This window comes from Pseudoliparis swirei, chromosome 8 (assembly GCF_029220125.1).
Source record: "Pseudoliparis swirei isolate HS2019 ecotype Mariana Trench chromosome 8, NWPU_hadal_v1, whole genome shotgun sequence".
Classification (NCBI taxonomy): Eukaryota; Metazoa; Chordata; class Actinopteri; order Perciformes; family Liparidae; genus Pseudoliparis; species Pseudoliparis swirei.
Genome location: NC_079395.1, coordinates 2,627,087 through 2,641,485, shown reverse-complemented (window position 1 = coordinate 2,641,485; position 14,399 = coordinate 2,627,087). Strand labels below are relative to the sequence as shown.

At 44.0% G+C, this 14,399-nt stretch overlaps 1 pseudogene; it reads right to left on the bottom strand.

The window, feature by feature from the left end:
* Positions 1-7,812: 7,812 nt before the first annotated feature.
* Positions 7,813-10,662, bottom strand: LOC130198223 (tripartite motif-containing protein 16-like; annotated as a pseudogene).
* Between the last annotated feature and the right edge of the window lie 3,737 nt (positions 10,663-14,399).

The following is a 14,399-nucleotide window of genomic DNA, read 5'->3' as shown; positions in this document are numbered from 1 at the left end:
ACCTAATAAAAACATGCAATACAATCAAGACTTTAAACAAACAAATAAAGCCAGCTCACTTTTCATTCACTATTCCTATCTATTGTCCCGATATAGCCCACAGACCCGTTCAGACAGACGTTACCTCCTGAGGAATCCCGAGTCGCTCTGGGGATCCCCCACAATCCCTTGCATCTTGTTATGAACTGCAAGTGCACATTAACCACAGCAGGTGGCGTAAATTCCATTTTAGCTGGATTTAATGCAGACCAGATTGACTGTTACATATATATAACACAATACAAAGAGAAATGATGTGTAAACATAAGGTTATTACCAGTGGTGTATAGTAACGAAGTATAAATACTTCGTTACTTTACTTAAGTCGTTTTTTTGGGTATCTGTACTTTATTTTACTACTTATATTTCTGTTTACTTTTACTTTCAATACTTAAGTACATTTAAGATCAGAAAATTACTTTTGATACTTAAGTACAAAAAATATCAGATACTTTAATATTTTTACTCAAGTAGTATTCTCATAGGTGACTTTTACTTTTACTTGAGTAATTTTCAAGTCAAGTATCTTTACTTTTACTCAAGTATGACTTTTGGGTACTTTATACACCACTGGTTATTACTAACATTATCTATCCAACTGTTATTCTGAACCGTAGGGTTTTAATAGAGGGGTCTTACCACCGATGGCCGCTAGAGGGCAGTGTAGCCTCACGGTGGGCCGGTCTCAGATTGATATTCACACAGATCGGCTGTGTCTACTACCGGACACTTTACGAAGTACACTGCAATACAGTGCACTACAATTCAGTGCACTGTATTGCACTGCGTCGCTGATGAAGTGCTGTCTCAAATGGAACACTCACGTTAACCACTTGGCGGAAGTGACGGACGCAAATCTGTTCACGGCACCCGCGAAATTAAGCCGGGAGTGACGTATGCAAATCTGCTTGCGATCCCGTAACCCTTAAACTGACAAAATGAACGCACTTCTTGCCCTCTTGTTGTCCCTTGTTTACCCCTTTCTCCACCCCATGTGGAAACTGCGATACCTCCACAATCGGCAGGAGCCTCCGCCTTCTGGCTGAAGTCGAGATGGTATATGTACATTTAATTGTGATTTTGCCTTACCTTCACAGCATAGCTTCATGTAGTAGTTGCAATTAAATTCTCCTAGCTAGGTATGCTAAATTCTCAATTATCTTTGTCAGAAGTAGCCTTCTTCTTTGCAATCCACATACACACCATATGGAAATAAAACATGACAACTCTGTACATGTTTGTCCCTAGATTCCAATTAGTTTTAAGAATTATCCACTGAAATGATAGTCATCATCTGCTTGAATTCACACAGTAATAGGCCTACTTTGACTGACTACTTTTATACACATCTCTGTTGTAGTGAAGTTTACCCTGATACAGGAATCAATTAGCAATTGAACACACAGGCATATTAATTATTGTTACAAACATGCATCATGTGGCAGCTGTCCCCAATCTGGCCTCGGCTGCTGGCTGGTTGACAATCAGTCAGCTGCTCTGACTGAGTGGCAATCAGTCAGCAGCCGATGCTGCTTGTATAAAAGGGCAGAAGTGAGCAGAGGCATAGTGTTGTCCTGCTTGGTGTGCGTTGGTTGCCGAAATAAATATGTTCCCCAACGAAACCTCTCTGTGCCTGGCTGGTCCTTGGTGCTGGTGGGGGAAACCCACGGGTAGGGGCGTCGGTCCTGCTACACATCAATTCTAATATAAATCAGAAAACGCAATAAAAGACTACAAAACCTCAATGACAACATTTTATTGATAAAATGACTTACATATTAATATAATCTTCCCTTCCCCTCCCCTCCCCACACTCTACAGCAGCCACCCAGTCCCAGGCGGCGCTGCCGTATCAAAATACAATGCCACTGCTGGCGTTGTATTTTGATGGCCACAGTGACATGAGGGTGGACTTCAGGCTCACCCGAGAGTCATTCAACGCCCTCATGGCTGTGCTGGGCACTGACTGTGACCACGGTTGGGGCCCCGAGATCTCCTGTCTAGTTTTTATTTTTTGGCTTGCCAGCGCCACCTCCTATCGGGTGGTGGCCAGGGCCTTCGACATGCCCCGGGCCACCGTTCACCGGCTGGTGCACAGGATGAGTGGGCAGATCGCTGCGCTCCTGTACACCGTTGTCCGCCACCCTACAGGAGAGGAACTCCCACGCCTAGGTGCCCGCTTCGCCCGTCTAGCTGGGTCGGCAGCCTTCAGCAGAGTGGTGGGGGCTATTGATGGCTGCCACGTCAGAGTGAAGCCCCCAGCGGAGGATGCTGCCTGCTATTTTAACAGGAAGCTTTTTCATTCCATCCAGCTGCAGGCCATCTGTGATGATAAGTGCAAATTCATAGATGTGTGTGTGGGCTACCCAGGCTCAGTGCATGATGCCAGGGTCCTGAATAACAGCCCCATCTTCTATGAGCAGTCATACCCTCCACCAGGATACTGTATCCTTGGGGATGGTGGCTACCCCTGCCTGTCCCAACCCATCTGCCTCATGACCCCCTTCAGGCAGCCTGTCCGCAACCACCTCCAAGCACGCTACAACTGCTGCCTGTCAAAGGCCAGGTGTGTTGTGGAGGTCCTTCGGGATACTGAAGACGCGATGGCGGTCCATCTTCTTAAAGGCCCTGGAGGTGGATGTGAGGTTTGTGCCAGAGGTCATTGGAGCCAGATGTCGGGAGGGCAGCAGAGGACCAGCCAGCACCAGCACCTCCAGGAAACGACTCTGGGGCAGAAAACAGAAATAGGATAGCCATTCAGTGCTATGTCCCAGACCACGATTACATTTAAATTAATACATACATACACGACATTAAAAAAACAACACACAACGATGATTGAAAGCTACAATTATTTCTAGAAGGACAAGCTTAGATAGCTATCGTAACGGTATTAATTATCGAGCGGCGTGTGGGCAAACGTTCGTGGTGTCATGTTAACCCGTTATTAAACTGAGCATATCCATTGTTAATCCATTAAAATTGCTATTTCAATTGTTTAACAGAACAGCCGTTGTTTAACACTGTCCGATAACTGACATAGCTATCTGTCGTCGGACCTGCCGCTGGAGCAAGCGCCTGGAGCCGACCTGCCCCCGCTCGTCAAGCGAAAAGTGTCCGATAAAAGTGCACCTTCGTCGGACTGGCAAGGGAACCGGGTGGTGGATTACCCAGCTAGCTTATCATAACTGCCATGCAGATCCAATGGCATCTAATGCTACGCATAGACGGATTAAGAAACCACGGGCCCCTGGGCCTGGACGTGTCAAGGCCCCCCCCCCCCCCGTCCGCAAAAAATACAATAAAGGTTTAAAAAAATAAAAAAATAAAAATAAAAAAAAAACCTTATCGTGAACTTGCCTGTCTCCAGTTTACTAACTTTAAATATTCGATAGTTGTAACTAGTGTTGTCAGTTTAACGGTGTTAACGCAAACCCATTTTAACGCCGTTCATTTTTTTATCGCGAGTTTACGAGATTTTTTATAAACTGTTCAAAATAGTTTTTTTAAGCTCATGTAAGGAATCTCACTTGTCCCAGTTAAGGCCTACCAGTAAAACCTATTTAAATGAGCATACAGTGAAATGTTATGATGTGTTATGATTGAGGGGCTCCATTCAGACAGATCAGGGTGGATAACATCATAATGGGGTCTTCATGAAGAACAACTTTACAGAAATACATAAACAGCGCATTTGTGTGTGTTGGGGGTGCTTAGACAGAGCTCTACTGCTATTGTTTTGCACTTGCTTTTTGGATTTCTCCCTACAGAGTTGAAGGGCCCATATTGCATGGAGTACTCAGCTCCTCTAAAGTCCTCTAGATAAACTGAGGGGATAAACACTCACTTGAAAGGTATCATGATGGTTTCTTTCTTGTGACATCTTCAAAGTGAATGTTTAGGCTATTCTTTAGTTTCTCAGTCGGACTATTGGGGCCCTGTTACTGACATGAATGACTTAAGCCTGGCATATACCGGCTACGGCGCATCGTGTCATATCATCATATTCATATCAATACAATGTTAATAACAGGCTCACGCGGAGGTTCAGGCCCAGGGGCCCCCTGAGCTCAGGGCCCCCTGAGCTCATGGGCCCCCTGAACTCACGGGCCCCTGAGCTCATGGGCCCCCTGAGCTCACGGGCCCCCTGAACTCATGGGCCCCCTGAGCTCACAGGCCCCCTGAACTCACGGGCCCCTGAGCTCACGGGCCCCCTGAGCTCACGGGCCCCTGAGCTCACGGGCCCCTGAACCAGGCCCCTGAGCTCACGGGCCCCTGAGCTCATGGGCCCCTGGTGCCGGTAGTCTCGTTGGGTAATCCATCCCTCAGTAGGACTATTGGGGCCCTGTTACTGACATGAATGACTTAAGCCCAGCATATACCGCACGCGCATCGTGTCATATCATCATATTCATATCAATACAATGTTAATCACAGCGACGTCACGCGCGGAGGCTCAGGCCCAGGGGCCCCCTGAGCTCATGGGCCCCTGGGCCTGGGCCCGGTAGGCCCATTGGTTAATCCATCCCTGATGCTACCTAGGTATGCTAACTGTCGGTATATATCATATACATCGTTAACTCCACCAAATACTCATGTCGCTGGCTTTAATCTGAGAATGGCATGTTAGTGGTACATTGTAATACCAGTACAATGTGTAATTACCGCTGATACTTACATGTACTGTAGCTTCGTGGTCTACCGCTTGTGCTGTCCGCCATTGTTTTAGAAATAAAATGAAAAGCTGGCGAAAGGGCTCCTCCTCTTCCGCTACGTAGTCAAGATGGCGGCCGTTTAGAGCGAGTAGTGTCCATCGTTTTACACTACATTTTTTGCCCGTTTGCAGTGAATGGGCATTGAGCACTTGAGCACTGAAAGTCAGTGCTCAAGTGCTCAAGTGTGCGTAGTACACAGCCATCGTCTTTTTCTCATCTCACAGACCTATTCCTTCACAATCATCTGTTGAATAACTTTAGTGAACTTATAGAATAACGCAGGCACGTGCACAGATAGAGCCCTAGTGGTGCTCAAGCACCAGCCCTTTTGCCCTGGATGAGAAAAGTGCCCTTTTTGCTGGAGCCCACTTTTTTCATTCATCAGTATTTAAGAATAAAAATGAGTCTCTGTCATCAAGTCCCCCCAAATGTGTTTTAATATCCGACGGGGCATTTATTTGAGTTCTTGTGAGAATTTCGCCCCGACATGCTCCGCGACGCTCACGAGCCCCCCCCCCCCCCGCCCCTCTTCCCCCCGCCGTGCCCCTCCCTCCTCCTCCTCCTCCACTTGGTGCTCGCGCAGTGCTCCTCGCGCTACCAAACGGCTGCACCTCCTTCTCCTCTGACACGCAGCACCAGACAAACAGGTCATGACGGTGTTTGTCCCCTGACGTTGTTTTGTGATAAATCAACCACAACATGAGCGCTGCTGAAAACATGACGTCACAACTGGTCCGACGTTTCCTAAAAAAATAAACTAACAAAAACTCACGAAATCCATGATTTCAAAGCCTCGTCCAGCTGTTTACTGACGTCAGTTATGTTTAGAGAATAGAGAGAGAGAGAGAGAGAGAGAGAGAGAGAGAGAAGAGAGAGAGAGAGAAGAGAGAGAGAGAGAGAGAGAAGAGAGGCGAGGGAGAGAGAGAAGAGAGAGAGATAATTCTTATTCCGTTCTATTGGGGCTAGTCTAGGATTTGCGTGGCCAGACTGAAAAAAAAATCATACGGCCTCTCTTGTTCAGAGGGCCGGGCCAAATGTGGAGGCGGGCCTTAGTTTGAGGACCACTGCTCTTGGCTGTTGATGTCTATCAATATAGCTCATTTTGAAAATGACGTAAGAGGGCAATACGGATCCGTATCAGACCAGGAGGGCAATACGTGGCTGGGATGACGACCCATTAGCCAATCAGAACGCTTGTACTGTTGTTGCGATATAATAATTCATCTTTATTCATAAAGAAAATGTAAGCTAGCGGTCTGATGCTGCCAGAGGAAACGCAGGTCGAGGATGTATTGCATCATCAGTGTATTGCTGCTCATGCTTCAACTCTTTCAGAATTTTTTTTGGTTTGAGCACCTGCCCCCCAAAATGTCTGTGCACGTGCCTGGAATAACGTGATGACTTCTACCGTGTGACCAAACATCTGTAATATTTACATCAAAACATCTGCTGAGACAAACAAAGGAGTGAGCCGCAATGAGCCGCAGTCATTGAGTGGAGACGCTGTGAAACCACCCGAGGACACGAGTGATGACGTCATCGCCGAGGGTTGTGAACGAGCAACAACCAACGTGGACACGCCCACACTTACCAACTGAGTCTGGCTGGTTGCCAACTTCCTGTTCTACAAACTGGTTTCTTGGTCTGTGGCAACAATATTAATGTGTGAGATCATGGAATTATTCATGGAGTAATTGAACAACTTCTGACCTCCACATATGAATTATACTTGTAGTCTAGCTTTAAAATACATGTTGCATGTCGACATGAAGAGGAGTCACAAGCTTACGCCTCTGAGCCCTCGTGCTCGTGGAGAATAACAGGAGACGGTATTCATCATCACAACTGGTTGCTCGCTGCCTCGGCATTTCATGTCAGATCCTGTTGTCGTGTTCCACTTGAGACAGCTGTAGCACAAGTGGTAGACCATGAAGCTACAGACCGTAAACGTCACACGAAACCTTCACCGTGATTGGTCAATCCGTTTGTCTGTCAACATTTAGCGAAAAAAACAATCAATGAACACTCAGTAGATCACAAAGGACCTCCCACCTCACAGGTGATGCTCATTAGCAGCCTGTCAGTCAGAGAGCAGAGAACACGGCGCGAGGACAACTGAGCCTCATTGAATAGAGCTGAGATTGGTCTGGAATGTTTGATGTAGAACACGTGGGGGTGTGTCATATGCAAAAGCCTTTAAAAGGTGAATTTACATTTTTTTGTAAAATGTATAAAATGCCCCCAGCCTCCAGAGACGTGACATATTTGAATGTCAGTCAGTTTACCAAGGCCACTGGTTCTGCTGCTGTTCAATGTTAAAGATGACAGGACCAATGGGGTCTCAATATACTTTTTTTATGAATATCTGATTTTACTGATAGAAAACAATTATCATCATGAATTATTAAATAACTGAACATTTAAGCTGAGCTCTTTACAACTCTGTGATTATCTTATGTCTTTAAAAAATCAAAATCTATCCTAAATAGAATATTGAAAATTTACAGTAGATTAAAAAATCTTGATTTTATTAACGCATTGCAAGTCCTATGACAAACACTCAGCTGTATATAAACACTTGGTCTGAGGAAATATTAAAATTTTATGAGATAGGATTTTGATTTTCTTAAGCTGCAAGAAATCAGCAATATAAAAATAAAGGCTTTCATTTCAGTTGATTTGTAATGAATCTCAGAATGTTTATGATACAAATAAAGAACTTTATCACAATATTCTAATTTTCTGAGACAGTCCTGTATACTTTTTTTTTTACTTATCTGGATGTTTACAGAAGAAACAATTTATCATCCACAATATTAAATACCTGCTGGCACTTTATAGGTAGGAGCCTCTTTGAAGCACAGCTCTGGTGACGTTTTGTCTTTAAAAAGAACAAAATAACTTTTAATCCGATTAATGAATTTCAAAATGCATTAATTAGTTTATTTTTTGTAATCGATTGACAGCCCTATATTTTATACATTAGCTTCATATGAAACACTGAAAATAAGATAAGAAGAAAGTACTTTGTTCATTCTTGAATCAGGAAATACTTTATTCATCATGTGAACCTGTTAAACCAGTTTGACCAGAATCTCAGTTATGTAAAAGAATAATGAAAGATTTACTTATTGATTATGATACTTTATTTTATAATTCAACACAGTACATCATGTGTATGTTGATTCAGACAACAACAACAACAATATTTAGTTTCTATTATTTAACACAAATGTATTAATAGAAGAATCAAATACCTCCGATAAAGAAGCTCTGGTGCTTTCTCTCTTTAAGACCCATGCAGAGGAAGAGAAACTTAAATTAAAGAATACATCAATAACAATATTCATCAAACATTTAGAGCTCAGAGCATTTTACATTTCCCTGCAGATAAATATGAGTTCAGGTAAACAAAGAGCATCATGAGCAGTGAGAGCCTCCATGACTCAACACACACAGGAAGGAGCGCCACCTACAGGAACTCAGACACCTACACAACAACAAGGAGAAGATGGACAAGTCCCGCCCACAAGGTTTGATTGACAGGTGAAGAAAAGTCTGCTCAGCGACGATGATGGAAACAAAATAAGTTTAAGACTTAAAACACAGACTTTAACCAGATGTCCCTGAACTCACTTCTGTCTATTTGAGTTTACTGAACTCAGCAGTGGCTCCAGGAGAATAAAACCTAAGTCCAGCATAGAGAGGCTGAGTGAATGTGGTCTGGACTCTGTGGAGGAGAGTCATGGTGTCAGAGACGCTGTAGAAGGACAGAATACCTGCTCTGTGATCCAGGTACACTCCTAATCTGGAGGACTGAGGACCAGAGACGGGAGTTTGGACTTTGTTGTGATAAAATGTAAAACTGTTATTGAAACAAAGTAACGCCCAAGATTTATTATTGTATCCAAACCCACATTCATCCCAGCTCCCTGTTCTGATGATATTCTTGTATGAGACGGCTACATTAACTCCTCCTCTCCACTCCACCTCCCAGTAACAACGTCCAGTCAGACTCTCTCTACTCAGGACCTGACACCTTGTAGTGAACCTGTCTGAGTGACTAGAATAAGACTGATCTTTACTCATTAATGTTGCTTTTCTGTTCCCATCAGATAATAACAGATGTGTGTTTGCTGTGTTTGGATCCAGAGTGATGTCACATGAATACCTTAAGAATCCAGCTCTGGTCTCGGGCTCTGCTTGTGAAGGAGACAGTAAATCGTCCACTTCAGTCACTGCCAGTGAGACGTTTGTCCACTTGTCCCCCAGAACGTCCTGTAGTTTATCTCTGACTTCTGACACAGCCGCCGTCACGTCCTCAAAGTGTCTCAGAGGACGGATATCGATGCCGGACGAGTGTGTAGACTCAGCGCGTGGTGACAGTGAGGGGTAGTGGAGTAGAAACTGCTTGAGATCCTCTGTGTGTGACAGCAGCTTCAGCTCAGCCTCGTTCCTCTTCAGCTCAGTGATCTCCTGCTCCAGCTTCTCCTGAAGCTCTTGGACTCGACTCACTTCAGTTCTCTGCCGGGATCTGACCTGCTGCTTCACGTCAGAGCTTCTGTTCTCCATGAGCCGGATCAGCTCAGTGAAGATCTTCTCACTGTCCTCCACTGTTTTATCAGCAGAGAGGTTGAGGGCCTCCACCTCCTGATGGAGCAGCTTCAGGTCTTTCTCTCGGTCCTGGATTCTCTGCTGGATGTCGAGTCGACTCCCCTCCAGCTCTCTGCCTCTCGGTCCTTTCTGCTGCAGCTGAGACTGTGTCGTGGCCTTTATGTTCATCCACAGAGCAGAGGTAACAGATACACTGCTGATCAGTACGGCAGAAGATCTTCATCACCTCGTCATGACGAGAGCAGATGTTCTCCTGGAGCTGGTTGGAGGGCTCCACCAGCTTGTGTTTCTTTAATGGAGGTGCATCATAATGAGGCTGGAGGTGTTTCTCACAGTAAGAAGCCAGACACACCAGACAGGACTTGAAGGCCTTCAGTCTCCTCCCAGTGCAGACATCACAGGCCACATCTTCAGCTCCAGCATAGCAGTGATCAGCAGGAGCAGCTTGGAGTCCACTAGAGCTGCCAACATGGTGTTCTTCAGCAGGACAGGCCTCAGTGTGAAGGTCTGCCTACACTGAGGGCAGCTGAGGAGTTTCTTCCCCTCCTCTTCCTCCCAGTGGGCTTTAATACAGTTCATGCAGTAGCTGTGTCCACAGGGAATAGTCACCGGATCCTTCAGGAGATCCAGACAGATGGAACAAGAGAAGGTTTCCCGATCCAGCTGAACTCCTTTCTGCTCCATTTCACCTCTCAGGAGCAACGACTGTCTGAGTTTCACTTCCTCAGAAGCGACTCTGCTTTGACTTCTGATGTGAACAACATGTGACGGTTCAGTGAACGGGGCGTGTCAGCTCTAGTGGGAGGGAACCAGGAAGTGTGTGGACAGAGTGCAGCCGCCTGTGTTTGAGAGCAGGAGGAAGAGGGAGGGGCTTATCAAGCTGTACTTCATTCCTGGAGGAGGAGCTGAAAAAAGGAGTGAAGAAAAAAATAGGAAAATTAATCATCCAAAAACAACGTTTTGCATCTGAAACATCCCAAAGGATAACAAATGTTTTTGTCAGTCTGACTGAGTAGCAGGTTAACGTTAATGAAGCAGATGATCACATGGAGCACCACTTGATATCAGATGGAGAGCTGCCCACAGGGTGAACCACACGGATGACTGTCCACCTGAAAGTTTATTATTCATTATAAATATATGTGTGTGATTTTAATTGATTTTTGTTGAATCCTTAAAAACTGAACTATTTAATTTGGTGTTTTTTCCCCACAACAATTGAGCTCTGTAGCTGAACCTGGTGACTAGTCCATAAACCTGAGTTACAATAATTAAAATAGAGCCACAGGTTACACATCTGTAGTACTAGAACCACACAAATGGACCCGTGCTGACCCTTTCAGTCACGTGGGTCGAGGTCACCCAGAGAGGTCAAACCCTTTAAACACTGGCACAGAAAACATCCCAGTCACTCAGCAGTTGTCACGGTCCAAATCCAAATCCGATCGATCCTGTAACAGAATCTACGTTTACAAAACAGATTCAGCACATTTCACCCAAAGAAATAAGAGAAAAAGAAAAGAGGAACTGAGACACAAGATCACGTGACTTTTCATGTTTGGTTGTTCAAAGTTGATTATGTTTTTAAGGACTTGTTCACTCACTGGAAGCTGGGAAGATGAGGTCCAACAGTGTTTTCAGGGACAACTCAATAACAATAAAACACACACACACAGGGCAAGATCAGAGGTTTTCCGAGACAGTGACTGGTTTCATCAGGTTGATGTCACTGAAACCGTGGATCAGTTTTCTTCCCCTCTTTCATGTGAGTCACCAGGTGAGGCTTGTCTCTCACCTGAGTTGAATGGCTGCGTCAAATGCAGCTGAACATTGACACACACATGCGTGCCACACTGTCGTGGTGCCATCAGGAGGACTCAAAATGACTTTAGTATAAATAAAGAATGCATGAATAAAAATAGGAATAAATAAAAATGCTTAAATAAATGTATAAATAAATAAATAAATACAATAATAAACGTATAAATGAATAAATATAAGTTATAACTCAACAGGACATCATTAAATAAATGCATTTCTACATTTCTGATTCCTTCATTTATTTATATCTCATTTATGTGCCACGTATTTCTTCATTTATTTATGTGTGACATTACGTGTGATATTCAAATGAGCTGGGTCCGAACCTCATTGTTCAACAGGATTGGTCAAGTCGGGAGCAAGACAGAAGCAATCGATCTAGCACTTGGACCTGAGAGAACAGCGATTATGCATTCTGTCTGATTCTAAATACTACTGTTGAGTCACGGAATGTAATTTAAGGATGTTTTCAGCGAGAGTTAGAGAAGCATCAAATCTGTGGTGGAGAGATTCAGCCTAATAAGAAAGTGCTGGAGATTGAGGTCCTGTAGGGGCCACTGAGCGGCGCGGGCTCAGCGTGGTGTGTGCGAGAGACTGATCCGGGAGAACAAATGGGCTCTGACGTCTCCGTAGCGGCAAACATGAAAATAATTAGGTTTGGAGGATCTAAGAGCACAAAGAGTTTATTATTTATTAAAAGATAACGTTACATCAATTTGACTGAGGGAAGATTCATAACTTCATAGAGCGATGGGTCAGGAAAGCTAGAGCGTTGTATATTTATTAGTTATTCGAGCTCAACAACAGTGAACACAAACATTCTACTCCACTGTAAAGTATTTTACAGTGAATAATTGAGTAAATTCATGAGCAAGAACAGTTGATGTGGTGACGCCACAAGACCAGAAAGAGTCTGATCTTCAAGAGTCTGGCTCCCAAAACCAGACTCCAAAAAAGAGTCTGTACTGAGTGTTCATGGAATTGATAAACGGCTGAAGTCAAAAGTGTCTAGGCTAACTCACGGTAGCGAGCGAGCAACTTCAGCATCATAGGGAAGGTGGCTCAGTGGGCACTCCCACAGCAAGAAAGGGCCCCGTTTAATCAGGTCGTCCAGGTCCTTTCTGTGTGGAGGCATGTTCTCCCCGTGCCTGCTGGGAGGACTCTGGTTTACCATCATAAAAACATGCACACAGCCTCAGACGATGGAGGAATGAATGTTGGTGGTGGCGGGGAGGCGCTGATTGGCAGCCACACCGCAGTCTGAGGGCAGTGAGCTACTGATAGCACCAGCGATGACTGGGGTGTGATGACACTGGATCTGGACTCTGAACGACTGGTGCCTTGAGAAGCTATAAAATAAATGAAATTTTATTAGTATTATGTGCAGGGATAAGAGGAGCTAAACACACCAGGCATTACTCCTGTGACCAATCATGCTTTAGACAGAGGCGACCGCAGCTCATTTGAATATCGGACACGTAATGTACACATAAATAAATGAAGAAATATGGCACATAAATAGAAATAAAATACAGAAATGTAGAAATATATTTATTTAATGATGTCCTGTTGATTTATAACATATTTATTCATTCCTGCATTTATTTAATTTATACATTTATTAAAGCATTTGTTTTTTTATTTCACATGTATTTATTTACACATTTATTTAACCATTTATTTACACATTTATTTAAGCATTCAATTTATTCCATAATTCATGCAATTTATTTATGTATTTATACTAAGTCAGAGTGCTCCATAGACTGCACATTCTTCTCTGCCCTCTGCTGGCCTCTTTAAACGTCCAGTTTGGCTTTTACAGGGCCCGAACGTTGCATTTCATTGTCAACCTACACAGCTGAGGCTCAACACAGAGTCATCATTTAGAGTGAAGACAAGGACAGCTTTAAATAATCAAAGTACTGATTCTGCAGTTTGTTGGTGATTTATATGAAATAATAAATCAGAAGTATTGATCAAATTTACATTGTTCCGATTTAACTTGAACGTCTCTTTTTATCTCTTCACAACTAATCAACAGACGTGACGCTCAGACTTATTAAACCTTTAGAATGATTCAAGTTCCACTGACTATTGGAAATAATACCGTGGATGTGTTGATGCTTTCCTGATACCGTTGTGCATTCAGTCAGTGACAGTAAAGTTCATTATAACCAAGGAATTAATATCAGTTTGACACTTTTCACCATTATGACACCAGAAGAATTTACTAGACACGTTTTCATGAGACTAAAAACCTGTTGGGTGTAAACTGTGTGGACAGAGAGAGTCGAGGTGCTTGGACCTCCACTACATCCTGGTTATCAGGAGGAGGGCGCCCCCTGGTGGTGAGCTTCACTTTCACATGTCACTTGTTGAGCTGCCGTGATGTTCACGACAGGAAGACGTGGACACACTTCACTGAGCCTTCAGCAGCTTGAAACTACGAGACATTTAAAGTGATGTCAACTCACACAAGTCAGTCTGCTCACAGTCACGTACACGGATGCTGTTCAGGGCACATGGGAAGGTGGAGAGAAGAGCTTCCACTTGACAAACAGTTTCTCATCAGCTCTCAGGTTGTAAATAGTATTTTGGAATGTGAGGGTTTTAGGCTGTGGGGTTTAAAATTTCTCTGACTTCTTTAATTATGAAGAAGAACAAAGAATACTTGTAAATAATCAATCCACAGTATCTGTTGTCTCATGTGTCAGGACTCAACAAACCCCCACAGACCCAAACATGAGAGATTATTATTATGTTAAAGGTGTTAAGTGTGTGATGAATCTTTAACAAACACACAAACATCAACAAGTGATATCAAACACACACTACAAACATACACAAACAAACACACACACGGCAAACACGTCACAACATGAACCACACACAGGAAACACCCCACACACACACACACATACATTAGCTTCATATGAGCTGAACTTTCTGCTCCTTTTCACCTCTCAGGAGCAACGACTGTCTGAGTTTCACTTCCTCAGAAGCGACTCTGCTTTGACTTCTGATGTGAACAACATGTGACGGTTCAGTGAACGGGGCGTGTCAGCTCTAGTGGGAGGGAACCAGGAAGTGTGTGGACAGAGTGCAGCCGCCTGTGTTTGAGAGCAGGAGGAAGAGGGAGGGGCTTATCAAGCTGTACGTCATTCCTGGAGGAGGAGCGGCGCTGTGAATGTGAACTTTGTTCCTCAT